We start from the raw sequence: 12634 nt of genomic DNA, 5'->3' as shown, positions 1-12634 counted from the left end.
CTAACATCTGGGATGCTAGGTGACTCATTTGAGCCAAAAACCTCCCAGCAAAATCTACCTAACATCTGGGATGATACCGAAGTTTCAAAGATTCTTTAAATTAAGGATTCTAATAAATTTAGGGATGCTCTCACAGAATCCAAGCTGATAAGCTATACAATTAATTGTCTTAAAATGTGGGGGGTTTTTTTCAGCACAAAAACAACAACAAAAACAACTCTAATTTCCCAGTGGTTAGATTCAGAGTAACCCAAAAATGTACTGTCTGAGAATCAATGCATGTGTCCCAATAGCTAGAATATTATAATTATTTGGACAATATTTTGAGAAAGACATTGTGAAAATGATTCAGAAGACAACAGCAGTATGCAAAAGGGTCTGGAAAGATAGTCATATGAGAGAACACGGGATTATTAACCAAGAAAAGAGAAAGCACAGATCTGGTATGGGTACTGCCTTCAAGCAACTGAATGCTTGTCATACAGGAGAAGGGTCATGTTATTCTGCACTGTTCCAAAGGGCAGAACTAAGATCAAAAGGAAAAAGTTAAAAGATTGGGTGCCCCCAATGAAAGCAAGAGCAGAAAGTTGAGATGTCAAGTCTCAGAATTTGCTATTTAAAAAGTGATGCAGGCCAGTTACTATTTATGTTTAAGCAGGTTCTAGAAAATCTAAAATTCCAAAACTCAGAATTACAGTTACCATAGAGCTCATACACCTCAATGGACTTAATGAGAATTTATCATGGGATCCTTGAGAACACAAAGGTTGTTGTTAGCCATTTCTTTCTGTTCAAAAGAAAATGAGGATATTCAGTGAATATTTATATATTAGTTACCATAAAATATCTATCTGTAACTTGTCATCAAAATTTCAGTTTCTATTTAAGTACATTTCCAGAAAGGGCAAAGAACTCTTGTGTTAGATTATGTGATTTAACAGTTAAGTTCTAAGGACTATAAATGTGCAACTTTAAGACTATATTTCTATTATAAACATATTTGCTGGAATTTAGAAAAAATTCAGTGAGCTTTAGTAAAATTCTAAATTATGTTTCTATAAAAGGCAAAGTTTGCTTACCAATCTTGTGGAAATTAACTAAGACATCACTAATATATTTCTAATTAATTCAACCTATATGAAGTGCTAAGTAAAATCTCTTAGAATTAGAAATGTTACCAAGGGCAGCCTGCATGGCTCAGTTTGTTGGGTGTCTGACTCTTGATTTTGGCTCAGGTTTTGATCTCAGGGCCATGGGATGGAGCCTCTTGTCGGCTCTGTGCTCAGCTTAGAGCCTGCTTGAGATTCTCTCTTTCTCTCTGCCCCTCCTCCTGCTTGTGCTCTTTCTCTCTCTCTCTCTCCCTCTCTCTCAAATAAATAAATAAATAAAATCTTTAAAAAATGAAACATCAAAAAGCAGTCCTTTTTATAAATATTATTTTGCAAATAAGATACATATACTCTTGGGGTGCCTGTGTGGCTCAGTGGGTTGGGCCTCTGCCTTTGGCTCGGGTCATGATCCCAGGGTCTTGGGATTAAACCCCATATCGGGCTCTCTGCTCAGTTGGGAGACTGTTTCCCCCTCTCTCTCTGCTTGCCTCTCTGCCTACTTGTGATCTCTGTCTGTCAAATGGATAAATAAAATCTTTTAAAAAAAAATACATAAACTCTTAACATTAATTTTAAGGTATAGTGCATCTCATTTTTTCCCCAAATCATATTTTTTCTCATTTCTGCCAGGAATTCGTTCTTTTCCCTTTTCTATTTATCCAATTCCCACTTATTCGTCCAGTCATGTGTAAGCCTCTTCTTGACCATGAAATCTTCCTTTGCCTCAGCCCAAGGAGATACTATGGCCATGTCTAAATTACTCTATACTACACAGCTCTTATCATATGATTTTCATAACACTTCTTACCGTTGTGTTTATTTTGTTTAACTATGTTGGCTCATTTATATTCTAGCATGGTGTCTTGTATAAAAGGCACATGGTATATGATGATTAATTGATTGAAAAGAACTGGAACATCCATAGTGGGAGAACCAGCCAAACTAGGAAGAAATTCTATCTCAGTTATCTTTGCTGCATAACAAATTACCCCAAAACTTAGTGGCTTAAAACAACCATTTCATTATGCTCAAAGATTCTATGTCAGGAATTTGAAAGAGCACAGTGGGGCTGGGATCTCTCCATTACATGGTGTCCAGGGTCTCATCTGGGAAGTCTAAGGCTGGGAGTAACTCAGTGGCTTAGGTTCAGAATCATCTGACTTGTTCAGTTGCATGTCTAGGTTTGGATGGGAATGACTCAGAGCTTAAGACTGCCAACTGTAGTACCTATATATGACTTTTCCATGTGACTTGGCTTTATCACAGCCTGGCAGCTTCAGGGGGGTCAGACAGGGCTCCCAGCATAAGCTTTCCAGCCAACCAGCAGAAAGTTGTATTGCTGTTTTTAATCTGGCCTCTAAAGCACATAGTGTCACTACTACTGCACTGTATTGGCTAAAATGGTTACAAGCCCACTCATATTCAAGAGGAGAAAACAGATCCCACCTTTTGATGAGAAGAATGGCACAAACACATTACTAAAAAGCAAGTGGGATGGGAAATACTGTTGCAGCCATTTGGGAAAGTATAACCACAATGCTGGTGTTTTGGGGTTTTTTGTTTTGTTTTGTTTTGTTATTGTTTTTTTAAAAGATTTTATTTATTTATTTATCAGAGAGAGAGAAAGAGAGCATAAGCAGGGTGAGCAGCAGGCAGAGAGAGAAGCAGGATCCCGGCTGAGAAAGGAGCCAAATGTGGAACTTGATCCCAGGATCCTGAGGTCATGACCTAACCTAAAGGCAGACGCTTAACCAACTGAGCCACCTAGGCGTCCCTAACCCAACCTTTAAAGTCTTTGGAAAATGCAATTTCTGTGTTGGCTCTAGACTATGAGAGACTACAGTATTTGGATTGCTCAATCTGTGACCAAGTGCTCTGAAACTAGACAAAGTCCATGCCAAGGTACAACCTGTTAATAACAACAGCAATAATAGACACCATTTATTGACACGTACTATTGAATACTTACTGAGTGCCTGACAAGCTTTATCAAATTCCATCCTCAAAACAACTTTAGGAAAAAGAGCCTACTAGTATGCCATTTTACAAACAAGAAAATTGGGACACAATTTTGTGGGCACACATAGCTTGCCCAAGGCCTGATATCAGCCATGCCTGTCTGACTCTGGATACCAGGTTCTTACCGCTGAAGTTGTATTGCCTCCAGATAGGAAATGACTCATCTTAAAGGGTTCAGAGCCTTTCTACCCTGCAGCTCTTTGTAAATACTTAAGTCTATCTGAGGAGTGTCACTTTTATCACTTACTCCTCCCGAAGCATATTTTATTGTTCCCCGGTTACATGTGGCTTGCACAAAACTTTCTGGAGACTCTGTAAAATTATTTCTCAGTCTGTTTCTCTAACCACAACTTGGTTGTAATTGCTTGTGGCATCTGTTTTCATCAGCTCACAGCGTCATTTCTTCCCTTGTTCCTGCCTGTAACAGCAGCATCAAGGCAGCAAGCAAGAACACATCCAGTTTTTAACCCCTAATAGTGACTTTAGTTCCTATGCTTGAATCCTATGTTAGGGCTTGTAACCTGCTCTGAAGCAAATGTCTTATTGCATGTATTTGAAAAAGGTTTACCTGAGTGCCTGGGTGATGGCTTCTCTGATTTATGGAGCAGATGAAGGTTCCTGCTGCTGCCAGTATTTTTCCCATCTAGTTAAACACAAATTGGTGAAATCTGAGATACCGCAATGAACTAATTAAAGAAAAACTGCCAAATGCTTAGAGAATAGAATTTCCATATAGATTTCCTTATAGCTATGCTTATCAATTTGTAGGAAACTAAGAACAAAGATTCTAATAGGGATCACACACATGTACAAAAAGGCCCATTTGATAAACTAATAATGGAAGGCACAACTGTGGATAAGCACATTTCTCTCCTTAGAGGCTCAAACACAACAATGAAACTAACCAGGTACTTGAATGAAGTGATTTTTTTCCTTCTGAAAAGGAATCATGTTTCATCCCTACTTTCTAAATTCTTTTTTGTCTTGTCAGGCATCTGTCCCTTTATTGCACAAGAATAGAAAGCCACAAACTGCCTAAAGGCAGGTGGTCTAGCTTTCAAAGACACTAATACTCACCATTCAATTAGAATCTCCCAGACTGTTTAACTGGAATTGGCTTTTTTTTTTTTTAGCATTAGCAGGGGGACCAAGAACGAACTTTCCTTCAGGCCAAGCACTGGGGAATAGGTGTTCTGAATATCAACTTAAAAGCCAGGAAACAAGAAAAAAAATATTTCAGGTAACAGAACTCAGCTCTACAGAATATAATTACTACCACCATCTTGGAGAGCTGTGGAGGAAAACACAAAGAGCTTTTGGCAAGTCCTGGTTCCTGGATAGATTTTTAAACATTCTCTTCTAGGACACTATGTGGATATACCAAAGTAGAAGACGCATATCTGAAACAATGGGTGGGGGAAAAAAAGGAAAAACAACACTGTCTGTGGCAGCCACTGAACTATAGCAACCCATGAAATGGAGGATGGATTCAATAGCAGAGATTTTTTCAGAAATTAAATGAGATTGTGTGGAGAATACTCATTTCAAGTTTCATAGATTGACGGAATTTAAGAGTTAAAAGGAATCTGAAAAGAACAGTCTGCCTAATTTTATTTTGTGCTTTATTTTATTTGATAAGAGTGCAGTAGGGAGGACATCTAGGTGGCTCCATTGGTTAAGTGTCTGCCTTCAGCTCAGGTCATGATCCCAGGGTCCTGGGATTAAAGCCCCACCTCAGGCTCCCTGCTCAGCGGAGAGCCTGCTTCTCCTTCTCCCTCTCTCCTTCCCCTTCTGCTCATGCTCTCGCTCTTGTGTTCTCTTTCTCTCATGCCCTCTTTCAAATTAATAAATATAATCTTTTTTAAAAAGTACACGGGGAAAATGGATAATTAATAATGTAAATAAGACTAGCTACAGGTCTCCTAATTCCTAGGCTCTTATCGTTCCTATCATACTTCTTACCATCTATATTTTGCAGAGTAGCTTACAGTGTTGTCATGTATGTCATTTCATTATATTTTTACATAATGTAAGATGTCAGGAAAAGCAATAGTCTATTTCAAAGATGATACATTTACCTAAATCCAATTAGGTATAGAAAGTTCAAGGTCTTAACATTAGCCACGTAGGTAACGATACCAATAAGACCAAACCTCAGGTCTCCAGCTTTCCAGTTTTATATTCTTCCTACTGATTCAGATGTCCCATGTAAACAGAAATACTGGTAATTTAGAACATTCATATGATATCTACACTGGAGATTAAATGACTGTGCCCACTGAGTATTGACTGAATATTCACAAACACTTGTTACACTAAATTCTATATAGTGATACCTTGGACCAATGTTCTTTTACAACAAATCTTTTCTTAAAGAAGTCCGTAATAGAAAACAAAACAAAACAGGCAATGAGCATATAGCAGCAAGACTTCACAGGTGGCAAGATTTAAAACCAACTAACCAACCAACTACTTACTCAAGTTCTTTTTTGGCCTTGACTATTTTAGGAAAAGTATAGTGACCAAAGCTGAAACCTAAACTAGGGCAGGACGGGGAATAGAGCGAAAGGGTTTCTGATGGAGCAATAGGTGTAAAGGAGGGGCGGGAGGTGGGGTGGTGACAAAGAGTTTCCTGTTAGAAGAACCAAACAAAGATGGTGGGAAAAGAAACTGGGGACACAGTGGCAGAAGGTGGGACTGGACTGGAAGGCTGGGGCCACATCCACTGGGTGCTGCCAGCCCTGTCAAGACCCTGATGGCTAAGGGACGGCTAGAGGACAATGAAAGGACTCAGTTGGGGAAGACGTGAATAGATGCGAATTAAGGAAAAATTACTCAGGCCAGTTAATGGGCCAGTTAGGAGGCTGTTACTCTCTTTCTGGTGAGAGATAATAAGGGCATTAAAATAGTTGTACAAAATTGTTGGACTCACGGGACACAATTTTGTGGCCTCAATTTCATACGTTGATTTTATATTACTTATCTACTATTTTTCCTTCCTGTTGAAAATTTCAAGACACAGCCTATCGAATGCAGAGATATTTCAGGAGCAGGAGCCTTCAGATCTACATGCTTCCTTGAATCCTGTGAGCCTTCCAGGCTCTGAAGGTGATACACTGAGGGTTGGTCTGGCTATAACACATCACTCTCTTCCCATCCCAGTCTTTACCCCTGCCTAGGCCACTGCTCTGAAATCTTTTTCCTAAATCCAACAATAGTTTTCTTCTTCAGCTCTAAATTTTCTACATGTTTTCATGACATAGGCCTCTTTTCTATGGGACTCATTTTTTTTTTTAAAGATTTTATTTATTTATGTATTTATTTGCGAGAGAGAGAGAGAGAGAGAGAGAGGGGGGGGGGGGGGGGGGGGGCGGGGGGGGGGGGGGAGGAAAGGGAAGACAAGACCAGGGGAGCAGCAGGCAGAAAGAGAAGCAGACTTCCTACTGAGCAGGGAGCTTGATGATGCAGTACTCATTCCAAAAACCCTGGGATCATGACCTAAGCCGAACACAGATGCTTAACGACTAAGCCACCCAGGCGCCCCAGGACTCTTATTATTTTGACCTCTGCTTTCTGAAAAGGAAGTCTGACAGAGATGTGCATTCTCCTCACTAACAAAAGAGTAAGTGATCCCAAGTTTGTTGATGCAATATATTTAAAATTGTTCTTTGCAATATGTGCACAAGTTTATCCTCTTCTCTTGGGCTCCCACATTCCCTCTGTGTCCCCTGGAGAGTCTCTGCCTCTGTATCCATACAGTAACAACCCTGAGCTGCAGAGCTGGTCTCAGAGCTCACGTTGGCCCGGATACTGCAGAAGGAAGTTAAGTGTCAGGAGAATGAACTGGGAGAACCCTCAGATTCTGGGCTCTCTGCTGGTGTGCTATTTCCTAAAAATTCATCAGACTGCACATTACACACACACACACACACACACACACACACACACACACACTTGCGCGCATGCGCAAAAGGCATCGTACTTTAAAGATTATGAAGGTAAACTTTGCCTGATTTTAACCAAATTCATATTCTCCTACAAAAGGGCACGAAGATAGCTTTTTATTGTTTTGATTACCAGAATGGTTTTTGACAATGTAACAATGGAAAACAACTGAAATGTTTGGGGTGTGTAACTTATGTCCTGTGGCTTATTAAAGGTTACATGGGTAAAAGCAGATTCCAATTCAGTTTGATTCTTTGATGAAGAGGAACTGAAAAGAAACTGACCTGAGTTTGAACAAGTCTCATTTGTACTAAATTTTTTGCATTCCCAAAGTGGTGTTATTTATGACTCCATTACTCTGACATTGGAAAAGGAATGTACTGAATAGAGCCATAGGGTCTTAATTCACTGCAGTGGTTGAGAGTGAAATCTCCCCGAGGAAAAAAAAACTGATATTCACACTGTCAATCATCCCACAAAGAGATAGATCCTAAGACAAGAAACGAGAGCTTGAGAGAAATATGTCAGTCCCCGAGGACAAAGAGAACCTTTTTGTTTTCTAGATTAGGGACACATTTTGATGAACATTAGAGCCTGAATACTCTAACAGCTGCTCTAGTGACTGGGAAGGGATGAGCTGTCTCTGGCTACCAGATATGAAGCAAAAACTTGCTGCATTAGAAATTTCGAGAAGGATCTAGAACAGAGGCAGTGATTTGAGGTGTTTTATATAGGTTGCACTTCCCTTTTTTTTTATCCTCAAACAATCCTGAAAATGCTCAAAGTCCTAAAAATCTTAAAATGATAAAACATACATTCTGACCGCTGTTTTAGAAAGGGGAATTAAGTCAAAGAATAGAGCCCACAGTTGGAGGGTACTGGTTCAATAGAGTAGTCTGCCATTCCCAAGGCCACGATAGCATTGGCAGCAGCCATCTTCGTTGAAGAAAACCATACCCACAGAGTGATGCTCTCACAGAAGTAGGGCAGCAGCAAGGACCAGCTGTGGCTAGATTCTAAACAACTGGCATCTCAGCCTAGGCTAGGGCTGCCTGTGTCAGAGGGGCCTGCAGCTAGCTCTTGCTCCACCAGCAAGCAGGGCGAACAAACCTCATGTCTTCTGAGAATGATGAGTGAGCATGTATCATAGTTCAAGTCAGGTCTCACCCAGAGTATCACCATCAGAACACCATCAATAGGTTTGATAATTATGCAGTTTTCAGTTGTTTTTGTTCTTATTCACTACTTAATTTATATATATGGTGTAGCATTGGTTAAAGATAGGAAGCTAGGGGTGTCTGGGTGAGTCAGTGGGTTAAGCATCTGCCTTCTGCTCAGGTCATGATCCCAGGGTCCTGGGGTCAGACCCTGTGTCAGGCTCCCTCCTCAGTGGGAAGCCTGCTTCTCCCTCTCCCAATCCCCCTCCTGTGTTCCCTCTCACTGTGTCTCTCTCTGTCAAATAAATAAATAAAATCTTTTTAAAAAAATCCTGCACTGTCCTGATGAAACCAGGACTCTGGATTATATTAAAATTATAATATTTAATAATATATTGATTTACTTTTTAAAAAATTATAATTATTTATATAATTATAGACTTATACAAGATGATGAGATGATTTTTTAAAACCTAAGGGAGTCAATGAGATAATATATTACTGTATAAGGAACTTGCGAGCCAAGAAAAGATACCTAAGATAGTGCTATTTTAATCCAATATATTCATTTCACAAGTCCTAAGCCTAAATAGGCTAAAAATCATGACCTAGGTATTAGAGTTAAACTATAGGAAACTTTCATGACCCTGAATTATACTAATATCTCGATGATGGATGGCAATTATCACCAAATCCATAACCATGCTTTAAAGAGTGAACCAAGGAACTAAAAATATAATTTTTAAAAGTACTTCTTAAAACTCTAACAATGTGAAATAATTAGCTCTTTTAATAAAAATCATGAAAAATAATTCTATTGTCAATAATACCCTAAGGTTTTATACCACATTTATTCATAGAAACTGTCTTGTCAATCTCAGTGGCAGAAAAGATCCCTAAGGGCATCAGAGGTGAGAAGGAAATATCTGGACTGGTGACCTGGGCTGCTCCATATCTGGAGGCCAATGGCGACGGCAGATTCTTTTTTTTTTTTTAAAGATTTTACTTTTTTATTTGGAAAAGAGAGAGAACATGAGCAGTGGGAGGAGCAGAGGAAGAAGCAGAGGGAGAGTTGCAGAGCACCAAGTTGTGCAGAGCACCAAGCCCAATGTGGGGCCATCCCCACAACTCTGATCCTGCAACTCCAAGATCACAACCTGAGCCTAAACAAAGAGTCAGCAGTTTAATCAGCTGAGCCACCTAAAAGGTGCCCTGGGGGAAGGCTGATTCTAATATAACAGACAACCAAGGCTGCAAGTTCATCCCCACTCAGACCCTTCAACATGATGGTTCACTTAAGTAGCAATAGCTGAGCGTGAGAAAGTGCACTGAAGGAATAATCATCACGGCGCCCAAATGAAGATCCAAAATCTGGGTAAGCAGAGTCAATCCACAGCAGTGGACAAAAGTCCATCTGATCTGTGCAAACTATTCACAATGGCCAGAATGGCCAGATCAGGCTTTAGTTCTCATTCTGCTTTCCATTTACAAATAGGGCCAACCCCTAAGAATTCAGTAAACTTCAGAATCCTTGGGCAATTTGGAGGAGCAGGGCAATGGCATCTCAATAAGACATCATAGGACATTTTGCAGAAGGGCAAAAGGGGCGCATTGAGTAATTAATTAGAAAAATAAGACACGTCTATACTTGTACTCGAGGTAGATGATAATAACAGTTACAAAATTAATAACAGTTAATAACAGTTATACAAAAACCATTCTAGGTGGTATTTTTGTTGTGCTTAAATTCAAATTGTATGGCAATAGGCAAATGTAGACATTATAAATCATATATCTAGATAGCTTGGATATCTGATTTTAAATCAGATATCTGGATAGCTATATAATTCTAGAATGTTTGCGGGCAAATTGGAAAAAGATGAAGAGAAGAAAAGTTATGTCTGATTAAAGAAAATTAAAGGCACCAAGTGAGTAGAACAACAAAGAAAGGTGAAATAAGCTAACAATGGTGCCCAGTGAGGGAAAATCCTTCCATTGTTACTTAGCGCAGCTTTTCTCCATAGAATTTTGTATTTACAGTAAACTTAACATAATCCCTTGTTGAGAAAAGAATGTAAGATTGGAGGACACAAAACTTGAACTCATACCCTTGCCTCACCATTAACCTTGAACATATCACTTAGCATTTTTTGTCCTTGTTTTCCTTTACTAGAGGAGTAGGAACACCTTACTCACAGGGCCTGTTGAAAGGAATAAATAAGATGACCATAGGAGCACGCTTGACATATATAAGACCATCAAATATGTTGCTTTTTTCCAGAAATATTTAAAATGATCTTGAAGAATACTTTTAAAGATAGAATGTATAAAAAAATAGAGAAATAACAAAGGAAATATGGCACTCGAAAAGTCTTGAAAGTAATGAGTTAACAGCCATTTAAAAGTACTCATTAGCATCTGATAACCTTTGCAGTTGGCAAAGTGCAGTTCTGAAGATTCTATTATTATATGTTATATAAGTTGCAATTAATGAAATAGGGAAGAATGAAAACTCAATCTATCAGAAAATTTCCAGTTAGCAGGACAGGGATTAAGAATATAATTGTAATTTGAGGAGAGACATTAATAATTAAAAGGTCAAGATGGTTTACGCCTTAAGAACTCATGTAATAGGGAGTTTATAATGCAAATCATAGCTCCTATTAGCTATGTGAAAGGAAAACTTCACTTTGAAGCATTCAAATTTCTAAAAGAAAACAGGCTATCTATTTTCCCTACCTAAAAAATCCCTACCCTTCTGCTCTTTCGTCTGGTCATCACCATCACCACAAGCGACATTCAATAAATATACTCTGATCTCCTGCCCTCAAGGACAGTGAGTGTGGCAATAGACATACTTTACATGTGTGTTCTCACTACTGACACCCAGGGTGTCACCAACTTCTCCACTGTGCTATATGTGAAGCAGCCTTCTGAGGATGGCCACACCTATCTCCTCCAAGTGTGCTTGAGACTAGCACCTCAGCACCAGCTGGCCCTTCTGATCACAGACCACCCTTGCTTCCAGTCAATATACTGATGTCATACTCACATAGGTTGCCAGAGAGGATACACCAGAAAAAGGACAGACATTCTTTCCGTGAATGATGCCACTGTTCTCTTTCTGCCCAGGGACCCTTTGCTTATCCTCTCTACTGGTGGAGGTGTGTGGAGGACAGGGATGCAGTCAACACTAAAAGAGATCCCACTAGAGGAGTGCAGTAATTATGGCCAAGACAGGTCAAGAGAAGGCATGGTTTAAAGATCTGTTTTCCTATATTTACATTATAAAATTCTGAATGGTAAATTTAACATGATGAGAAAATTAATTACTGCTCACATTTTCTTGCAACTCTGCATGAGAATTGTATTTTGTTTATCAACAATGAAACAGTATTCAACCTTTGACATTGGACATGACTACTCATGGGTAGCATGAAGAGTGATGCAGTAGCATGAATAATTTTGTGCAATATTGAATCAGTAGTTCTAGAGAATTGTAGAAGCAAGATGATCTACACTGTTTCTGTAAAAATGACTCCTGGATAGTCATGACATGGTGAGTAATAAAACCATCACTGCCTTTTTCACACAGTGGGAGATAGGAAATTGATGAGGAATTGTGGACCATTTGACAATAAAGAATAGGAAGAGAGAGTCTCTGGATCAGAACAGGAAAAGATGATGCTTGGACAGTATAAAAAAAACTTCATGCGTAGTAATGGGACAATATATAAATACCTAAGAATTTCTCTAAATCTTCATCAATAAATCCCTACACTTTACATGAGCCCATACATTTTGTAATACATTTTAAAATCAAATTGTTTTTATAGACCTACAAAAATATTTTCTTAGTGGTGGTGGCTTGGGGCTAGAGGATGCTCAGAGTGACAAAAATGGTGCTGAGTGAAAATTGGCCCCCACACTTGGACACAGACCCATCCATGTTCTTTGGTCAGACTTTAGCTCCCCAACAATCTGCTCAGGTAAGTTCTTTTCACCAGTGGTGTTTTGGTCCTTTATTAAAATAAATCTCTGTTGGACCACCTTGTTAGCTGTCCAAGCAAGTTTTACATAGCCAAATTTGACCCCCTTTTTTTTTCTTTCCCAAAGAAAGAAGTACAAAATGCACTGATGATGTTGCAAAAACTTAAAGCAAAAATTTTCAAATATTTAAGTAATTACTCTGTAATCTGATATGGCAGATCAAAATAGTGTAGTAAGCATACATCTATGTGTTGCCTGGCCACTATTATATAATTTGAAGCTAATGAGACAATATGCACTGGTGATGTTGCAAAACTTAAAGCAAAAATTTTCAAACATTTAAGTAATTATTCTGTAATTTTTGAGTCACATGACTGGTGTGCAACAAGCACAACAAAGACCCTATTTGTCACT

At 39.0% G+C, this 12634-nt stretch overlaps 1 long non-coding RNA gene across 2 annotated transcripts in view; it reads right to left on the bottom strand.

The window, feature by feature from the left end:
- LOC132020555 (uncharacterized) overlaps nucleotides 1–12634 on the bottom strand; it is a 215021-nt gene that overhangs the window by 64106 nt on the left and 138281 nt on the right. The window contains exons 4-5 of one of the 2 annotated variants that reach the window (XR_009405027.1): nucleotides 3697–3771; nucleotides 706–787 (exon numbers count right to left, since the gene is read on the bottom strand). This is a non-coding gene — a long non-coding RNA (uncharacterized LOC132020555). Of the gene's footprint in view, nucleotides 1–705; nucleotides 788–3696; nucleotides 3772–12634 lie in introns of those variants that run through there. The other variant, XR_009405028.1, reaches the window with a different exon arrangement.

The sequence above is a fragment of the Mustela nigripes genome, chromosome 6 (assembly GCF_022355385.1).
Source record: "Mustela nigripes isolate SB6536 chromosome 6, MUSNIG.SB6536, whole genome shotgun sequence".
Lineage (NCBI taxonomy): Eukaryota > Metazoa > Chordata > Mammalia > Carnivora > Mustelidae > Mustela > Mustela nigripes.
The sequence above is the reverse complement of the archived record's forward strand: the minus strand, read 5'-3'. Positions and strand labels throughout refer to the sequence as shown.